Here is a 21,746-nt window from a genome sequence, read left to right as displayed (position 1 = left end):
TAAAGACTTTTAAAAATCATAAAAAGACAAATATATCCCTAATAGCCAACATATTAACAGATGAAGACAAATTAACACTATTAGCATAATTTAGGAAATGAACTTCATATATAATGAAAAGTGTGGGACACATACATAATGTTATGCCTTTTTTTTTTAATTCATACTTCTTTGAAGGTTATTTTCATTTTCGATTACATATGTTTAGGCTTTTAGATCTGCCTACACTCCTTCTGCTATATAGATACTCCTGATGGAGAACAGCAACAAAGTCATAAAATAAGGATTTGTACCCTCAGTGTCATGGAGGCCAAGTGTGAGCATGTCTGGAGAGCTGGCAAGGCGTTCAGAACTTGTTAACAGACTATCCTGCTGAGGATCTGATGAAAAACAGGTACTCATGGGCCTTTTGTAGTTTATGTTGTAATATAAATTGCAAATCCAATAATTATCTGAAACATGGAATGCCTGATTCAACCTTAGATGTCTGAAAAGCTTAAATGCAGTTTAGAAATGGGTACACATCATATCCTATAAAAATGCTAGAAATTCATTACCCATAAAAGAGCATTTTATTGGAGCGTCCTGTGTGTTTAGCCTAGGAGAATTAAAATGGTGACTGATGATTTTCTCTGGATAATTGTTGTTCCTTCTCAGGAGCTTATCTTCTCTCTGAGATTTTGAAGTTAAGCCCTCAGATGATCTACCTTCTCTTACAATATGGAGGGTCCCTAAAAGGTCTTTTGGAGCATCCCAAAAGTATTCCACTCTTTTCTCAGCTGCCCAGAAACACATCTAACATTTGGTGAGCTACTCTTTGGCAAAAACATAAGGAAGCTGGAGCCAGTACCCATTTGGCTAGATGACAGAGCTGTGAAAGCTATTGACTGAATTCACAGTTGATGTTCAATGAATCCATTTTGGTCAAGAGAGCATGACTGAGCCCCTTTCATTGGAATTCTGTCCCCACGATGCAATACAGTGTGATACACATCACTGCACCGAGACCCGCGCTGCGTGTGTTGAAAGATTTGGACTACTTCTGGAGACAGAAGCGCCGCATGCAAAAGAGAGAGAATTATAACTCACAGTCTGAGTTCAGTCCCCTGTTTGGCTAACAGCCTGACTGAACTGACCTTGGGAAAGTCATATCATATCAAGTATCTGTTTTCCCTTACCTTTCTTTTCAGTGAAGATGTAAATTAATACAATATCACTCAGTGTTTGTACAATTGCATAAACTCGCACCAATCCAGAATAAGTATAGTAAAAATTGCTCCTGTACAGGTAATATCAGCTCCTCTCTGTTGAGAGAGATTTAAAATGAGGGCAGCTACCTGTGGACAAAGATGATGCAGACAGAAATGGAAACACTATGCACTTTGTTTCAAATAAAACTTCAATAGTTTCTTGGTGTTTATCTTCACAATTCTGCTCTTTTTTGCAAGAAAAACACGTATCATTTTGTACACATCAACTAAATTCACAGACTTCTCATTTAAATATGACGGCAGAAATGGATCAATAAATAATTCTTTTTCAATGATCTGTGCCAGTGCTTATGTTTGAATCTATAAATATCAGAGAAAGAAAAGTGATGAGCTATTATAAATGGAATTAGTTGAGTTTTTAAAATTTGTTAATTACTTGCTGTCTGTGCCTTTGCATGCACCACCATTACCTCATGCTGACTTAAATCTTTCTTATATTATAATTTATATTTTAAACTGATCCACTCCTAGCTCATCCACACACTCTTTACTACTAAACATGTCACAACCTCAAGTTCTCAAATTAAACACCAAATTCTACGTCCAAAATCAGTTGTTGCTCTTAAAAGATTGCTTAAAGCTTTAAGCTTAGAAGATTTTTTGGTCTTTTATACTTATTCATCATGCCCATGTGTCAGATTTCAATCCTCTTCACCAGTGAATTCTGTTTCTCTGCACAGAAATAGAGTGTATTATTGTCACAAAATGGCAGCAGGAATAATGAGAACATGCACTGATCTTGTAGATTAACATTTCAAGATTAATGAATCATGGTACAGTATTTGTAAAAGACATGCAAAAAGAGAGTGCTTTAACTATTTTCTTTAGAGATCTTATAAATCTTTAAGGGCAAATATTGTTCATCTGTTGTCATGACATAGCAGAACTGACTACTTGAAATTTCAGTCTTCTCTACCATCTCCCAAAGTAAGTCCTGCATCTAATGGACTAATAGATGCTTTATTCTCTAAGCTGTTCATTATTTTCAGCATTATTGATGATATTACAGAATGGAAACTGTTCTCTCAGCATGACGCAATATTACTTTTTCCAGCTGAAGTACTAAAACCTCAACACATCATAAATGCACAGGTATATGCTCTCAGTTCACTGCAAAATAGTGACTACATGAATAGCATTCACTTTATTTCTCTGGGAAGATTTGCAAAACCTTATGTGGACAGCAAACAAAGCACAGAGATAGGTCCATCTAATACTAGTCCTCTAGAAGTGTCCCTACCGAAAACAGGTCTCTGCACACACGCCCAGAGTGTATCAGTCCTAATGCAACGGGGCAAGTGATTTCTACCTCATGCTGTGCCTCAGAGTCATAGTCTGCTGTGCCTTCCTCCAAGGGCGTATGCTGCTTTTCTGTGCAGTGCGGCAGTGGTTGCTGCTTTTTTTGAAATCATGGGGGGAAGAGATGGGCATAGGGAAGAGAAGCACACAGGAACTGCTACGTGGCTTTGTGTTAGCCACACAGCCTAGGATCTAGCATTTGATGGGACAGAGATGCTACGGATGGATTCGACTGTTGTGTAAAAGTTGAGTCACTCAACTGAGAGGTAGTCTTCTACACTTGTAGACTATTATTCTTGCTCTAAACCCCTCACCTTGTTCTTCATCCAGTGTCTACTAATACAAAATACAACCAAATACGAGATAATCTAGGGTGTCACTACAAATTACAGTATGAGGCCAAAAATTATGAAGAAGAGAAAAGATACAGGTTATGGCAATTAGTAACGATTTTCCCAATGTAAAATGTTGCTACTAGATAATTATATAAAATGATATTCTCTTATAGGTATTATTTAAAAAGTAATTTATTTGAAAGAAGAGTTTCTAGGACACTCCAAGACGTGGAACGAGTGGATTGCTGCTCCCCCATGTTGTCAGCACTACCCTACTGCGAAGCTCCATGTGCTGAAATGGCTCTTTGCTCAGAGTGAAAAGCCGACCTTATTCTTTCAGATGTGAGATGGCTGAAAATTGAGGGAATTTCTCTCAAGGTTGTTAAGGAATTTTCAGGTACCTAAGACTGACTCTGGATCATTTGTTCATTTTTTTGGTAAGTGGATATACATTCAACTAAGTACAAAGTGTTCAGGAGCCTATGTTTTAGTGGTAAATGCACAAATTCACTCCTGCTTTTTGGCACAATGATATACCCCAGGGAATCTAAATTTGCCGTTAACTTTTGTTACCTTTCAGTCTGCTTTTGTGCTTTACAGTACCATAGATTTGAGAAGCAAAATCATGAAAGAGCTGTAGTGCCAGTCTAAGTAAATACTGCATATACCATCACTTCTCTTCTAACAGCATAATTAAACAGAAATTAGAATGTGCAATGTGTTGACATTTATCAATTGAAGATAGACAGGAGAAAGATAGAAGGAAAACAAAACAAAAGCTTTTGAGGTGTCATTTAACTCCACAAGGTCACTCAGAAATGTAGCTTCTTGTAACATCCAAGATATAAGGAATTTAGTTGCATTTTTTGCTGTTTTTATTGTAAGAAGTTCAGGAGGTATTTATTTTCTTTTTTTTTTCTTTTATATTTTAGTTCACTACTCTGCTCTTCCAGCTGTTACTTTGGAAAAATAATTTCAATTCAGTCAAGCAAATGCACAATGGTGGGCTCTATAGTCTGATAAATTCTCTAGTGTCGTTTCTGGAAAAAAAAGGTTTTCAGCTTTTCAGGCAGGATTAGATCTCTTCCTACTCTACTCCCCCTAAGAGTCGCTGTCTTTGTGATATGTAGTTTAGAACATAAATGCTGGGACAGAGTCTCTTGGCAGGATTTACCACAGAGATGACACATTCTTCTTTTGGCAGGTGACACCATGGAGATGACAGCAAATACCTAAGGGAAACTTATAATTAACTAGCCTTCCATGATCAGCGTGGTTGCTATAGTTCAGTTACTCTTCAGTTTTGCATCTCTCAGCAGTACCCTGCAGCCAAACAAGGAATACTGATACTTTTTTCCTAGACAATCTTGTTTTTCCTCAGGCATTAAGATGATGGAGAAAAAAGGGAACAGTGGGATTTTCTTTAGGTTGTTTCTGGGATGAACAAGATGCCACATTAAGGATGCGGAAAACAATAAAGAGAGTTAAAAGTGAAAGATGGAACATATTCATATGATAGTGGAAATAAAGTGTTCCAGTTTAGCAGATTGTAAATCATATCAACAATTATTCAATATGCAAATCATATCGATAATTGTTCAATACAAATAAAATATAAACTGAAAAGAGGTATTACATAAGCTGGCTGACTGACTTTGGACTGCTAAAGAAGCTATTATGTTAAAAGGACAGCCTTAAAGCAATCTTTCTGAGTGTATATATATATATATTTTTCCTGGATATTAGGAAGACAGTAAATAAAGGGTCATATAGCATTTACAGAGGTCATATTCAAGGCAACAGGCATAATTTCAGAGATCAGTACTTACACTCTGGTATAGAAAAGTTTTACTCTAATAGGTGGTTTACTTCAGATGGTGTGCTTAAGATTTTTTGTTCTTGTAGACTTTCGAGTAAGAGATGATCCTTTCCTTTTGCCTGGGAGAAGGAGGAGAGAAAGAAATTGTGAACATTGGACTGCTGAAAAGTTTGGAATTTATTGCTTGCAAGCAAGAGATCACACAAACATTACTATTATCTGATTAAAGGTTCATTATAGTTTTCCACTAGCTATATATCTCTGTACATGCAAAATTCCTCTTTAGCCTTTGATGTAGTCCATTTCTGATTTCCATCCTTTAGCAGTTATGAAATATTGTTAGTGTTTTCCATGTGAAGAATAAAATGAAGCACACTGTGGAGGTACTAAAGCTGGAATCTAGAGACATTAGGCAGCCAATGTGCCTTTTCAAGTGAGCTGCATATCCTTTGAAATAAAAACATTAGGTCAAGCAGGCTTTTCCTTTGTCCTGATATTGAAGCAGAAGACACAGATTAAACTCTGGCCTGGCTATTCAGAGATGGTTTTTGTAGCAAAGGAAAGAAAAACTCATTTGTCTCAACTGTGTGATGCCAACACCCTCTTGTCCTGGTACAGTCCATTTTCAGCTCCAGAGATTCAGCTCCATCTGGAAGAAAATAACGGTTCAATATTTCCCAGCAGCCAGAACAATATTTGCAATGAATACAAGTTTGCGAAGGTCTGTGAATGCTCAAAGCAGCTCTAGAAGCCTGAAGTAATCCTTGGGACCCTAGATGTAGCTGTGGTTTGCACACCTACCTCTTCTGTTTGCACAGGGTACGGACAAAATACTCTCAAGAATCTGGACCAAGATTTTTTCCTCTGCAGTGAAGAGTACTGCAAAAATTTGTCTGGAGGAACTGACAAGTGAAGTATATATGTGTATATGTACGTACATTAAATAATACATATATACATACATAATACATGCATATACATACATATATATATGTACTTACCGAACCTACACCTGAATGTCAGAAAAGAGCAAAACATTCACTTGTTTTGTCTCTTGTCATCTCCATCTAAATTTCCATCAGCACAATCATGCACAATTTCCTGGTTATTAATTTTTCCACTCTCATTTTATAAGACTGGACTTGTCCTGAACAGTGGAATATGGAGGAAGGTATATCATTTTGTGAAATTTCCACTTTACCTCACCATACCCAGGCAAGCATACACTCTTAACCTGGTGAAAGAATCTGCATGATATATTTCCCTCTGAGATCCTTCCTATGCTGTTGAAGACTCTTTTTCTTTTAATTTGCTCTTTTTTCATCAAAATTTCTCTTACTGCAACACCCTAATTAATTCTGTGTTTTGTGGTGAGTGTCTTACTGCTCTGTAGTGCCTATTTCTTTGATCCTTTTTATTTCAAGATCTTACTATAATACAAATCATGTTTCTAATAGCATACTATGCTGAACTGAATGAACAGAAGGTTGAGATAATGGGGAAACTATTTCTTGTTTTCTGAGATAATGAATTTTTCTTCATTTGTGGACTACAGGATATGTTACAATAATTATTTTGATGGAAAAGATTTGTCTGTTAATCAGCACTTGGCTTGAGCCAGTTTTTGCCTCACCCCAAAAATTAATGAAACTTTGGAAGTTCATAGGTTGCATTTTAAATAGGACATCAAAATGCCTATAAAATCTTTAATCCATATTTTTGAAACTGATGGCATTACACAACCTAGTTACAATCAGAACCTATTCTATGGAAGATATGAGAACTGAGAAGCAGGAACAATAAGAATTAAAATTTTTTCAGGGGGAATGACGTATATGAATAAATAGTTTTCCTGACATTGTTGTCCCACACAGACATAAATTTTGTATGCATCTGTGTTCAACTGGTATCTCCTAGCAGAAACCTCCAGATCTCTACACTGGAACAAGAAATTTGCTTTCTTCATATAATTTTTAATAAAAGTTGCATCTTGGAGGAGGAATCAATAGCAGAGCTGTGACTCATTTTTTAAAAAAGTCTTTCTTGCAAAATAAGAAGAGCTTTTCTCAGGACTAAGATAGAGAAGCCATCAGCCTCCCTGATTTAAAGTGTTTTCTATTACTTACATCAGAAAGAGAAAAGGTGCTTTAAGGTGCCTATCTGCTCCTGACCAATACCCATTTACTGTGTATATGGATATAGAGAGTAGGATGATAGACACTTTAGAAGAATCTGTCAATAAAAAGAAATCAAAATGATCCCTAGACTTCTGATAAATCCTAAATGATAGCCAAAGAGTGATTTAAAAAGCATGCACAATGGATCCTAGCAATTTAGGACCCATACTACAGTTTATCAGTTAGCAGAAAAAAATTGCTTACTGAAGAGTATGCAGGTTGACAGTAGTTCTTCATCCACATATTTTTAAACTAGTGAACAAGAAGCGAAGTTAAAATTTCTGGTATATTTCCTGTGCTGAGTGCATTCATTCTGCAACATAAAGGCTCCATAAATGCTCTTTGCAGTTTAGTTCAACCTATTTCCATAGAAGATTCATTTAAACCTCATGAAGATAATCCTAGTTTGGAATCTATATGCCAGGATGCTAATATATACTATAGCAACATTGCTTTAAATTCACTTCATTTCTTATTTCCCACTCACAAACTGCATTTGCATACTCTTCTCAGAGAGGCCACTGCCATTTACTTTGGTAAAAATTCTTTATTTACAGCTCTATCATGCTTAGATTAGATCTTTCTAAGGTTCTTTGCATGAGGCACCCACTTCCAGGTAATTCAGGAGCTCAGCCTGCCGCAGCGTTCAGCTGCCAGTCTGGAACCGAAATGTATGTGACGAGGGCATTGCAGAGTGCAGTGCTGAGCTGACTGTAATTTTTAAAATGTGGTGGTTAAGATACGAGCTTTGCTTTATAATCGCTCAGATTCTAACTTTCAGGATGTTTTTGCTCCTAAGTCCTACCACAGAAATACTGCCATCAAAAATACTTCAATGTGTAACTGCTAGGTTTACATTTCTGGTAAAATGTGTTGTGCTAGAATTGAATATAATTTACACTACATTAGAATAAAAGTACATAAGGCAAAAGACTTCATGTGTCAACCAGTTCAATCTTATTTCAGACATTCGTATCATAAGACATCGTGAATAAAATATCGAGTTCATCTGAAAAGCCAACTGGGTTTTCTATTGCCTCCTCCTAAATTTACCCCTTCGCCTGCCAACAAAATCAATTGACCTCAGGGTGCACTGGGACACTGACATTGCACACAAGCTTTTCTGAAAAGGATGGGTTGATGGCCTCTGACCACTTAACAGAGATAATTTCTTCTTTTTTCTTGTGAGATAAAATGATCTGTATAGCCCAATCTTTGGCAAAGGACGACGCCAAACTCTACGCATTCCTTGCATGCTCTCTTCCTTCTCCTGGTGGGAAAACAAACAAACAAAACTATTAGCCTTTTGCAGATTGCAATTTATTTCACAGTTTTCATTAGCAGCTCTGGCATCCAAGCTAGCGTAAATGTCCAACTGTGAGCCTGCAGCACCAATTGCTCACCATCCCCTATTTTTTTCTGATTGTTAGTCAAGATGTTGATCATTTGGTAGGCTTTAAGTGAGTAGATATTGCAAGAGTGTCTACTGCTGACAGAAATGCTAGAAAAGGTTGCTTACCAGTGTGGGTTTTAATTATTTCATTCATTCAAGATGACCACTTCACCATTCGTAATTTATATGCCCCAAAATATTACTCCTATGCTTTAATTTAAAAATATTGGAAGAAGTTTATTTAAACTCCTCACAAGACTTATCCAAAACTTATTAGAAATAGTGAAATTTTTCAATATAAAATAAAATTCTTTTCAGGAAATAAATGCAAGATATTGTCAAGGGCAAATTCTTCCTTTGAGATTACTGGGCAAGACACTTGAAAAGTATGTTGCATTGGTCTAAAAAACAAGGATGTGACTCCACCATGTGTAGCTTACATTTCAAGCAACTGTAAATTCTGATCTTTTAAAATTATACAACATAACAGATGGTTATGGCTCTGTTTAAAGTGACATTTCCTTTAACACATCTTACAGCACCAAGTGAGCTCTCACTGCGACAGTTGATTTATTCTCCATATCAATTTATGTGTTTCATTAAAACATATGAGAGGAAAGGGGAATTTCATCATTGATTACTATGTGGAAGGAAGATTTATCTGTAGAATTCATTCCTTATCTAATTTGGACTAAAATCCAGTCAGGCTGGATGGAAATCTTTTGTTGCAGTGACAAGAATTCAGCTTCAAAAATGAATTCATTTTTTGAAATTCAGTATGGCTAAATTTGTAGTAGAATTATAAATAGATATGTATTTCTGAACTGAATAATGTCATGTGTTTAAGTCATTCAAACTGGACTCTAACTGGAATAATTTTCAGATAGCAGCCTTACTAAGCACGGGTATATCAGGTTTGTACACAGTAGCTGAGTTTATTCAGATACACTAGTGATTTTCAAACTGTGCTCCACTGATCCTTAGATTTCTTTGTTTTTCTTCTTAAGGTTTATGAGAGGCAGGTAGGAACAGCGAGCTAGCTGTTAGACCTAATTTTGCTCCATTGAGCTCCATTTATTACTAAATATTTTGTAATCTGTGAATCAAAAATGTTTTAACTATTTGAATATATATTGTTGCAGTATAGAGTGTACTTCAAACTATTCTTCTGGATTCCCTGTGTGGTAGGGAAGACAAATAGATGATGTTAGATATTTAAATAGACTAGAAGCAGCTCATTTTAAGAGAGTATATGTGACTGGCTCGTCCTGTAGATTTCCACCCAAAAAGTGTGTAAATGTTAAAACTCTCCTAACTTCAGAGGGCTTTAAGTGTCAACTATTTTCTTAGAAGAAGTGAAGACTATTTAAAATAAAATACATTTAAAAATCTTTGGATATAGTGCCACAGTTTAGGATAAGAGCAACTTTAGGAAACACCTTGATTAGAAGATTATGGAAAAGCGGAACAATCCGCATGTGCTCTTCCTGCAATAGTCGCAAAGGTGTCCAATATAAGAAGTTCCCTTCCAAAAGTTTTATATGAAAGTCACATTCAGATCAAATATTACAGCTTTTGTTTTTCAAAGCAATAAGTTGTAATGAAACTAAAACAGACAACTGGCAGAACAGAATTAGAATCTTAGCAGCAGATAATTTTAATCTCTTTTTAGATACCCACACAAACAGACTAAATATTCTTTCTCCTTTTTTACATGTGGGATAAGCAAAGGTGTTTACTTTCAGAGTGGCAAGGCTGGCTAAGTAATTTACTATTCTCTGGAGGCTGAGAGTTTCAAGAGTCTCTATGTAAAGCAGAGAACATTAGCCCAACAATAACGAGGCAGCAGGTAGCAAGATCCAGTTTAAAAGAAAAGAACAATAAACAGTCATTGCTGCTCCAGCTGACCAGCAGTAGTGCTTCAGTCAGGAGTTTTCCCTGTGTTTCCCTTAGGCAAGTATTGGCGTTGGAGGCAAGGTTGTCATGAAAATGTTGAATGATAAGTCTAGATAGTTAATCAAGAAGAACATGCATATTCTACAGAAATTAATAGTGATGTTTCCGCCAGGTCCTTTGTCTTTTCCAAAAGAACTTATAGTTATACAGGCTATCACAACCCAGTTTTGTCAATAAACAAATGACTACGTTAATATAATCCAATCTCACCACGTCAAATCCACCAGCTCTTAAGCTTTGGTCTGGAAAGACTTTTTTTTACCTGTCAGGAACTCTTCTTGGGCACAGAGGCTCGGATTCATTGTACTAATTTAAATCATTCAGTTTAGATGGCTAAATTAGCAATGTTGTAGTCCTAAACAAAGACATATGAACCCCAAAGCATGATTCAAGTCTTAGATGAAGTAAATTTGTCCTCTGGAAATGATTATCTTTTGCCATGTGCATGAAGTACTAAGATGTATAGTGTAAGATGTGGCTTTCAGCACCTGCTTTACTTTGTGCCCCTAAAATAAACATTGACTGGACCAAAGATTTGTAAATGTAGTCTGAAACTCTTCTGACAGTACTGCTTATAAGTGAGACCCCATACAGGCATCATTCATCATACATGGCTCAGTTATTTTAACTGCAAAATTCTTTTTTTTTTTTTTTTTTTTTTTTTTTTTTTTTTTTTTGCCTATAAATGCCCTCTAGCATTCTTGCTTTTTTTCTTTATTGGAAAGGCCTTTTTTTGTTATGAAGACTATCACCTGAAGTCTTCTTTTCCTGTTATGATATGGATCCCATTTTTCTCTAAACTTAATATAATTTTCCTTGATTATTCTTATGAATATACCTAAAACTTAAAGCAATATATCAGATATAGTAGGACATAATATGTCTTACTATATCATAACATTTATTTTCTGTATTTTTCTGGAAAAACAATATTCCTGAATGCTCCATCTAGTAAAGTATCCTGTAGAAAGTTGAGCCCTAAGTTGTATTGTTATGAGGAACTAAATAACATATCTTATATTTTGCTTAAGAGTTATGAAGAGACTTTACTTAACTTGATTTTATTATTAAAATATGAGTACCATCTTTCATAGGTATAAATCCCATTTGAAAATAAATATCTCTGAAGCACATACAGAATATTTTATATTAACAATTACTGCAATTATAATAATTACTTTGACTAATGTTGACTGGCAGTGTGAACTTTTAATTACAAAGCATCTGCAATTATATTAATTATGAATGTTCAAAGTTGACCCTGTCATAATATCTGACATTTCTGAGAAAACTAAAATTTTTAAGCACATTAATTTAAAATGAAAAAGTAAAATAAAACAGAATAAAATAAGACCTACTTGGATGAGGAGAAAAATTTCCAAGCATCTTGAAATATTTTTAGGTAATATTTTCAGGAACAGAAATATAGATTCAATACTTCTTTAAGGTCATTCATGAAATATCATATGTTGACAATGATGATGACAGAAATAGTATCATATATATATATATACAATAGTATCATAATGCAATGTCCCAATAAATGATAGTAAGAAATCAACACTCATAGGTTTTTAGTCATCAGCTATTCCATTTTACAGACATAGGGGATATCTTTTGTTCTGTTATCTAGAACCTACTAATAAATACTGGACACCAAGTGGAGTATCTTTAGGTTTCATAAACCATGATTTTATTATGGTTAATGTGAAAATTTGAGTATTGTCTTCTCTTGAAATTTTATTATGTTTCTTAATACTTGGTTTATATTTTAGCAGGATCTCATGAATCTCTGAATTTTACTTGAATTTTCATTATGTTTTGTCCTAACCAGGAAGTTCCATTTTCAATAGTACCACAGCTATAGATTGCTTTTGGAAACATGAGCAGTGCCCCCTCCACTTTGAAAGGTGCTATCAGCAATGACTGTGCCACAGCATCTTATTGCTTTTGTGCCACAGCGTCTTATTGCTTGCACTGAAGATGGTTGGTCCATTAATGTTAGCTAATAGCAAATCAGGGCGTGTGGAAATGGCAAAATTCAAGAGGTGATATCAAGGGGTGCAGGTGGTTGCAAAATAGGAAATCTTTCAGAATACCAAAATGTTTTGAGATTTTAGGGGTTTTTGGGGACAAAACCCAAGAATATATGAAGATTTTTTCAAAAAAAGAATCCAACACAGATGGGAAGCAAAAAGGCAACCAATAAGAATAACCAGTCTGAAACTGTATGTTTTGTGTTTCTGGCAGTATCTAGCAACCAAATTTTCCAATGCATCCTCTATTGTGAAAATCAAATGAATATAGAAGATGTTGCTATAAGGTAATCTAAATTAAAATATAGGTTGAGAGGAAAAGATAATCTTCAAACAATGAAACTAAAACATACAACATACAAATAATGGCAGCAGCTACAATGTAATGATAATTCATTCAATACACAAATAGATGCTAAAGACAGTGGAGCTATGACCTTCATACTTCCTCGCACTCCCTCCAGTGCAGACATATCTAGCTGATAAACAATTGTATCAAGTATATGTGCAGCATATAGTCATAACTACTAACAGCCCCAGTACCCAGTGTGCGTGTGTGGGCATCTTACCCTATATTGACAAACCAGGAGAAGAATCACAATTAGAAACTATACATTTTTTTTGTTGTTTTATAAAGGTAAAAATCAATATCAGAATTGTTCTCCTCAGCATGGTCCATCACTGAGCAGCAGCAGTAATAAGACTGATTACCAGAACTGACCTGAAAGTAGCGACTGGGAAGCCCTGAGACCCCACTCAGACCCTCTAAAAGTCAAAGCATCTGGACTGTCTTGGAGGCAGAGAACATGGGATGCTGAAATTCATTTATCACCGTTAGACTTCCTGGTAAAAACCTGATCAGAATCCCTCCCTGCTTTCTACTAGGAGTTTGCTAACAAGGAATATGCTCTTTCATAAAATACTTACTTTAAGGAATTTGCACATTTGAATTAAAAATAATGTTGTAATTTTTTCTGAAAATATTTTGGCCTAATTCTAACCATCATTAACCATGTGGTAGTTCTGGGGCGGACTCAACTCGAAGGTTCTAATTTTGAGTTTAGTGTGAAAAGTCAAAACACCTTGGGAAAAAAGAATTTATCAGGTTACAGTGTCAATCACCAATATAAAATCTTCCTTCTTCCTTGCCTTCCTCGTCAACTTCCATTTCTTCTTATTAGATTTGTATTATTGGATTAAAAGATTTCAATAACTTCACAATACACACACCCGGGCACAGACACACATACACATAAATGTCTTACAGAAAATACAGAGAAGGCAAAAAACAATAGCCCTCAATTTGAGCCTGAGGAGTAGATTCAGCAATTTATGATACTGTATATCACAATTCTCTGAAAATCTACAGTGATCAATCTGGACAGATGTGATTCTGAACAATCCATTTTTGAAACCTAGGTATCAGAAGCTGCATTCACACATGATATTACATATTAGGCAAAGCACAAAGTAGAACTGCATATTCCTCAAAAACAAAACAAAGCAAAATAAAAGAAAAATAAAGTAAAAGTAGGATTTTTGAAGCAGCCTTCAGTGTAAGTCCTTTAAGACACATTTTTTATTTTTCTGAATACGCTTTGATTTTGTAAACTTTAGATCTAGTTTCTAGCAAAGAATAATTATCTCTTCTTTCCATGCAGGTCTAGGGTGACTAAGTAATAATAAAAACAATAATAAAATTAAATCCAAAATATATACATTTTTCAGTAGAGATGCTCTTTAGGGGCAAAGTGAAAACCCTTTTCTGCTGATGTGTAGTACTTGTTTTGTACCTAAATAGAGAAAAGTTCCTTTTTCCAGCTGTCATTCTTATACCTCTTCTGAACAAAAAATTTATTTTATTTTTATAAAAAGGAATGATAGCCAGAAGGCAGAGACAAACAGATTAAAATGTAAATGAGATACTAATAAAAAGAATTTTGTTCATTAAAAGAAGTTTTGTTCATGAAAAGGTGACCTTATATTATGTTGTACTTAGCCAGGAAAAAAACAGCCATCATCAAATCAGCATCAAAGTTTTGGGATCAGAGATCAGTCTTGGTTTTGACTTACATTGAGATGCTGGGATAAACAATATATTTTGTTTCTACAAGCAAGGCTCTTCACCATAATTTTGCAAATTCTTAGCTTTGAATAAAAGTCAATGGACTGAAATTTAAGAATGCATCTCAGTATATTGCAAAATCTTATATTTTATTTGACTATATTTTATTTTTCAAATTTCTCTACCTTTATTTCCTCTTATTTTTTCCCATGTTAATAAATCCAAATATTTAGAATAAAGAGAGAAGTCTGTGTAAGTGTGCGGTCAACCAAGAGAAATTGCATCGACAACTGCAGGACCTTAAACTGACCATCACAGTATTTCCTATATCTTATGTACAGCAATTTTAAACACAATAATCATCATTAAGAATGAATACTGAAACATAATTATATATTTTAATGTACTAAACTCATTAATGAAACTCAGCACATCGTGTCTTCAGGCATTCACATCAACCCACTAGTTTTCACATACACTAAGGTACTTCCCCAGAATACCATAGCAGATACGGCATCCCTTCAGTGCATAATTCTTGGTGTCTGTGGCTTCTTCCCTTGTGACGCTACCTCAGACAGAAATCTGTCACCTTTTCTTTTCCATTATTCCTCACTCTCAGCAACAAAGGTGCAGAACTCTCCATTTCATGCTCTGCTTCTAATGATGCCTTCTGTGACTCTTGTCAAACGACCTCCCTGAAGTCATCTTTTTGATGTAGCTTATCAGTTATCATGAATAAGATTAAAACAGGGTCCAGTCTCATTAGATCTGAACAAAAACCTGGAGGAATTCATCATATCCCACCCTACTGACGCCTTAAAAGGCCAGAATATTTTTAACAGATTGGGAAGATGTGTCCTCTGCTGTGATGGGATAAAAGTAAAAATCCCACTCAATATGCTAGTTTAGATAATTTCAGAACAATTGATTTATTAAAGCAATCATTTAGTTTTCTCTTTTTCCTATAGCTTTTTTTTTCACTCACATCTTCTTACTCACCCACATCTCAGAAAGCTTTTTTTCCCTTTTCTAAATGGAATATATAAAACATTGACCTTGACAGGTGGAGGAAATGTATAAGCCTTGGCTCTCTCCCTTGTATGCAAAATATGAACACTATTTTTGGGGAAAAAAATGTCTTTGCTAAGAGATAGGAAAGAAGCTAGAGGAAAACTAAGAGTCAGTAGGCATTTAGCATTTAAAAGGGTTTATTTCCTCTTCAACACATTGTCAGTCTTTTTCTCTTTGTCTTTTATCTTTCTTCCATCCTATTTTCAAAAAGGAAGTGGAATTTTTCCTTATTCAGCTGTAAGCATTACATATATATCTTGCTGTTGCACAATATGAAGATTCACAACAAAGAAGACAGTAAGAGTAGAGATATTATACTGCCTGGAGGATGCTTTCCATATTTTCAATACAAATCCTGAGAAACAGTCATGCCAAAAAACTGCAAATCAGTGTAAGTAATTTCGTAGTGGAAAATAATTCTTCCTCAGACTGTAGCGTACCGCTGCTGTGAATTCCATTTCCTCAATTCCATTTGTTCACCTGATCGAGCAGCCTGCTCTAGTGACACCGTTTGAGCAGGCAGCTTGAACAGGATGATCTCCAGAAATCCTTGCCCACCCCATCTATTCTGAGATTCTGTGATAATTTACTAAATACTTTAATCCTTCTATTTTATATCTAAGCAGACAACTTTATTTTTTTTGTGATATATATCAGTTCCATTGATTCCATCCATAGTGGTATTTAGAAACAGTATACTCAGAGATAATTTGCTAAAAAATTTGTAAATTTTACTTTTGCTGCCCTAAATATCTCAAGTAAATGATATTTATTGACATTTTACAAGGACAGACTTCTGCTGAGCACTTGGCTGAATAGTGCTGAAATCTAGGTGTAGTTCCCCCTTGTATTTGCTCTTGGAAATTGTGACTGGGGTACAAATGGCTTTTTGAGTCTCTTTGAGACTTCCAAACAATAAGTACAACTGCTAACTTTTAAGCACGCTATGGAAATGTAGATCTACTTGGCAGCACTTCCTGAGAGCTGACACATCACAAATAAACTTTTAAAATAATTGCTCTTCTCTCTAATCTGATGGTTAAAATTGCTTTATCATATATCAGTTTCTCAATCACCTTCTATGATGGAATTCAGTCTGATAGATTTAAAAAATTTGTTTGCTCCACATGAAAGATACTTCCCTGTGAAGATGGTCTTATTAAGTTTTTTTTATCATCCCTCGCTACTAAGATAGTGTTACAATTTCTGGAATTTTCAGTTCAACACAAATGTAAAAGTGAAAAATCAAGCCTGTAATTTAAAACAGAAATCTCAGCTTCCTAAGTAACTTTCCTGATATCAAGTAGAATTCAAGAACCATGTATGGAGGTTCCAGAAATAATGGCAACACTGAAATGTGTGTAATTCTTCTAAAATCTTCGGACAAGATGGTATTAGTATCATTAACCATAGTGCTTGTCTCAACCTAGTAATGTCATTAGAATGATAAGCAAGGTATTGTAATGCATTTGGTAGATGACATGTTGGCCACAGTGAAATATCTTTGTGTATACTATATTAAGAGATCAGAGTCAGCTATCTTTGATCCAGTTTCAGACCCTTGATTCATACGTATCCAGTCTGCTCTCTCCCATGAGGTAAGACTGATGCATAAGAAATGGAAAGATTTTCATGGATTAGGTTGACACCTCTATGTCAGAGAGGATTAGTGAAGCAAAGAAGGATAAAATAATCTATTCCACTGAGACACAGCCAATAGCACAGCAAAAAGGAGGGGAAAATATAACAAAAATGGTGTTAGTTGGGACATATCAGTTCACATTCAGCAAGGGTGTATATGGCTACCCTTCAACACAATTCTGACTTGTGTGAGTAATTAAAGTCACACATATCCTTTGGTACCTTTCTGGATAGATATTGTTGCTGAGAGGCATGCTGTGCTGTTAGCAATAATTTTTTACACACATAAAATGAAATCTCCCATCACAATTTGAACATTTGCTAGAGATGGAAGACTTTGAGATTCCTCGAATTATTACTCTAAAATAGGAGAAAATAGATTCAGACTACATTTGAAAAAAAAATTACTAATTTACCCAAAAGCAGACTCTGATTTCACAATTCTTTAAGGCAAAGGAGCATCTTTTCTGGGAAAACACTTGAGGACTGCAGTAGGTGGATGTAGAAATCCTATAGTGAGGGCAGAGAAATTAGCCCCTTGAAAAGTCACATTCTTTTTTGTATTTTAAATGTGTACATTCAGTGCAGCCCATTCAGAATGGGTTATGTCTACTGTATAATATAATATTAATATTATTAATCATACTCTCTCTATATATGCATATTATTGACGTAAATGCAAATAGTTGCCAGAAAAAAGAGAGTGAAGCAGGCTTGAGATATATGAACTTAGAATTTAAAACGGGAACAAATTTCTCTGATCTCTTCATATATTTTATGCAAGATTGTGTTTGATCATTAACACTGTGGTTGCACTACCTTTGGTGACTCTTTTCCCACTGGTATTAACCAGATATCTAAATATGAAATCAAACAATAACTCATTATGTATCATCCTTACTTTGATATTACCATTCTGGAAGGTTTTTTGGAACTAGAGTAAGCATCACCCGTAGGTTTTAGGATTCATCTCTCTGTTTTGCTTCTTTTTGCTTCTCCAAAATGTATAGTCTTAGACTGAAGCCTAACTTGAGCTTGGTAGCCCATAGGGTCTGTAATCAGAAGAATTGAGACATAGTCCCTTATCAGGCCTAGGTTTCCTGGCCAGCCATCAAACAAGTAGTTAGCTTGCTTCAACCTTGATCCAGAATAAGAGTTAAAATGATTGTAGTTTGGATGATGAGGGAATCTGGGACCTCAAACTGACAAAACAATATAGATGCACCTTGAATGACCTTTCTAAGTGAGCATGAACACCAAACTGACATGTAATCTGGCAGTACCTGTTTCATCTGTGTTTATAATCTTAAATTCTTCCAGAACTGATAATTAACTATTCATTAGCAGAACAAACTTTTATATTTTAGTATGTTCAATAGAATATATTTTTGTATTTTTTACAGTTATTCTATATTGTTATATGCTAGGTATTTCAACCAGCTAGAGGTGCTACAGAAGCAGCAAACGGCAGTCAAGTGTCCTTGTGCTCACATTACTAAATGGAGAGCTTCCCAGGTGGAAGGGAATGGCTACAGACCAAAACCACTTACATCTCAGTTTTCTGTTTATTCCACACAACATAAAACCTTGTCCTCCAACTGCAAACTAAGTGAGACACAAAAATGGCCAGGCAGTCTAAGGAACAAGCTCCATCAAATCTGTATATATGCACATAGCAAAAGCTGATCAAGTCCCTAGTGAATAACAGCATTTAAGTGGCATCTGTCATAGCAGGGTGTATGATGAAGTGATGGCCTCTGTTTGGAGAAGATAAATGATGTATCATGTCAGGGCTACTACAAACTCACAGGCTGGGGATACATATCCATGAGCTCTTCATTCATTGTAACTATACGGAATAACCAGAAGGTGTGCCAAACTGGGAGAATATCCCTCTAGTGCCTGCAAATAATATGCCCCTCAAAAAAAAAAAAAAAAAAAAAAAAAAAAGGAAAGAAAAAGCACTAGTTAAAACACTATGTTTTGATAATTCAAAACAATTCAAATCTTTTGAAGATGCTTTTATCTAAACTTGTATTGTTTAAAATGAGGCATTAATTTAGCTTTTTTTTCTAATTTTCTTTTTATTTTTGCTGTCATCTATGTCTCTTGTATTTTCTGTCCATTTAATGTACAGAATGTAGAATGTAATGTCTACATTCAATGTAGAATGTAAGGTCTACATTCTACCTTAGAAGTATTCCCTTGGAAACATTTTTTAGTTGCACTGATTTCCTTTCTTGCAGCTCCTCAGATCTTCCACTTCCAAGAAGAAAAGCATCAGTCACTAATTTTCACAGTAAAGATTTTTAGGCAAGAAAATGTTTCTTTATTTCACTGAATTGAACCCTAAGAGTTCTGAAGTGTGATAGATAGCAGGTGCTAATAAAAGGAAGTGACACTAAAAAGAAGACAAAATTACAGAACAACCATACTGTTGTGGTCTAATGGCATCAGATCTTACAAGCTATTCACAGTTTGTCTGCCAATAAGTAGTTGAAATATCTTCAAGAGAAATAGATAAACTACAAAAATTAGCCTGGAGAGAGTTTTGCTTCTCTAAGAGCAGGGATCAATGTCCCAGGGCACTGATAGTCATGATGCTGAAAAATGCTTTAAAAGTTAAAAATGCATTTAAAAATGCCATCCTGCTCTTGCTTTTATTACTGGAAGCATGAAATATCCTAGGGCATTCTCTAGCTTAAGGTAACATGTCAAAATCATGACAGAACATGAATTTGGACAGTTAAAGACTATTTATCAAAAAAGTTTTTTTGTTATCCCAATAGATTTTAGCAATGAATCCTATATAAACCTCTTCTGTAGCATTGCTTGGTGTACACAACAGAGATGTCTCTCACCAGAGCTTCTCTATTTTAGTGGTGGGTAGATTGATCTTTTGCCTTCAGTGTACATATCGGTTTGTGAAGCTTCTGGATTCTCTAGAAATAAAAAGGAATTATGTTCTTTTAAGACATCATTTGAAATTGAATTTTTTGAATTGATGCAGTATTTCCCCTTACACATTTCTGTTCTCTTGTTGCCTTTATCGTTTGATTTGGTTGAATTAAATTTTAATTTGCTTTTGTTATAGCAATATTTCAGTGTATAGACATAATACCTATTTATTCTCTTTGTGTAAATGTGTTTGATTTTGTTTTGTTCTCCTTCTCCTCTACTTCTGCAGTTCTACTCGTCAGACACTGTTTAATTGATCTCATTTCTTAATGCGGTTTTGTCACTGATAATATTTGCCAACAAAATGTCAAATCATATCCATGGCAACTTTTTGAAAACAAAATGTAAAATAAAGAGAGACTGACTACTGAGTCAGTGCTTCAGGTTTCTGAATGACTGACAAAGAACAGATGTAAACATGAATGCTATAGGTAACAAGTTTGATGGACTGGTATACAAATAAATGGTCTAGGGGCTTTCACAGCACTCAAGGTCTTTTCAGATGATATGTTTGTAATTTAGAGACGTTGGATACGAATGCAGTTGCCAGTTCTATCCTTTCAGAAGCACATGCTTTGGATGCCAGGATCAGTAACTCAGGAAGGATTTAACAGCTGAGCCTTGCTATCTGTGCTTTGATAATTTGGTCTCTTACTAGACAAAACAAAGGAATCTCCTCCCTGATATAATTCAGGAACCAGTTCAGACTCTTCCAATGACCTTTTTTGTGCTATCACTCTTGTAAAAGAGAAATCAAACAATTCTATATGATAAGTATCATTTAACCAACAAGCTGAGTGGTCCAGCTGAAAGTAAATTGTTTGAGTGTAAAGTTATAAAGATAACAACAGTGAAATATTTCCTATCTTCTGGAATTGTTTATTATTCCAGAATATTTATATTTTTTTAACTATTATAACTGCATGTCATTAGAGACATTTTTTTCAAATGAGTTAGGTTTGAATGATTAGTTATCTGAAGGCTCTGGATTGTGTAAGCTCCTTTCCTTGGTGATCATAGCGAATCCAAATCTTGTCATCGCTGAAACATGAGATCCATTGCCCTTAATATCAGCCTAGGACCAGGAAGCATTTTTCAGGAAGACAGATGACCAAAGGAAATTGCAGATTTAAAAAAGTTAAAAATATAATGAGGGAGGATGTAGACTGTCTTTCTTGACAGGAAATATATGTTCCCATTTGGAAGAACCGTAAATCACTAAATGGACTAGTGTAATTTTCTTACAGAGATAACCCTTGTGCAACAAAACTCCTATTCATTATAAACCACTACACACAAATGAAGAGCTCCTACATTTCACCTTTCCATCAGAGGTTATCAAAAGGTCTTCAGTCTCTGTTACTAGATTTCCACCATTCAAGTGCCCTTTTGAGCTAATGTCTTGAAAGTTAGAACATTCATTAGCTATGTACTGTTGAGTGCAAGATAAAATAAACATGACATTTGACATTTTTATTATAGGTCAGTAAAGGCCATTTCTCTAACCATGTATAATATCAAGCAGGAAGTAATCATAAGTATGAAATCCTGAAGCTGAAGTGATGATCTCACTTATTATTACCAAATCATTTTAATGGATTGAGCAACTGTGTCAACTATAATCATACTCTGTCTAACATAGGAAATTGCAAACTAATTTACCATATAACGTATGATAGGTGTTGATAATTATATTGGTAAAGTTTGCCATTATATCACCAAATA

The sequence above is a fragment of the Rhea pennata genome, chromosome 1 (assembly GCF_028389875.1).
Source record: "Rhea pennata isolate bPtePen1 chromosome 1, bPtePen1.pri, whole genome shotgun sequence".
Taxonomy (NCBI): domain Eukaryota; kingdom Metazoa; phylum Chordata; class Aves; order Rheiformes; family Rheidae; genus Rhea; species Rhea pennata.
Note: the sequence above shows the minus strand (reverse complement) of the source record.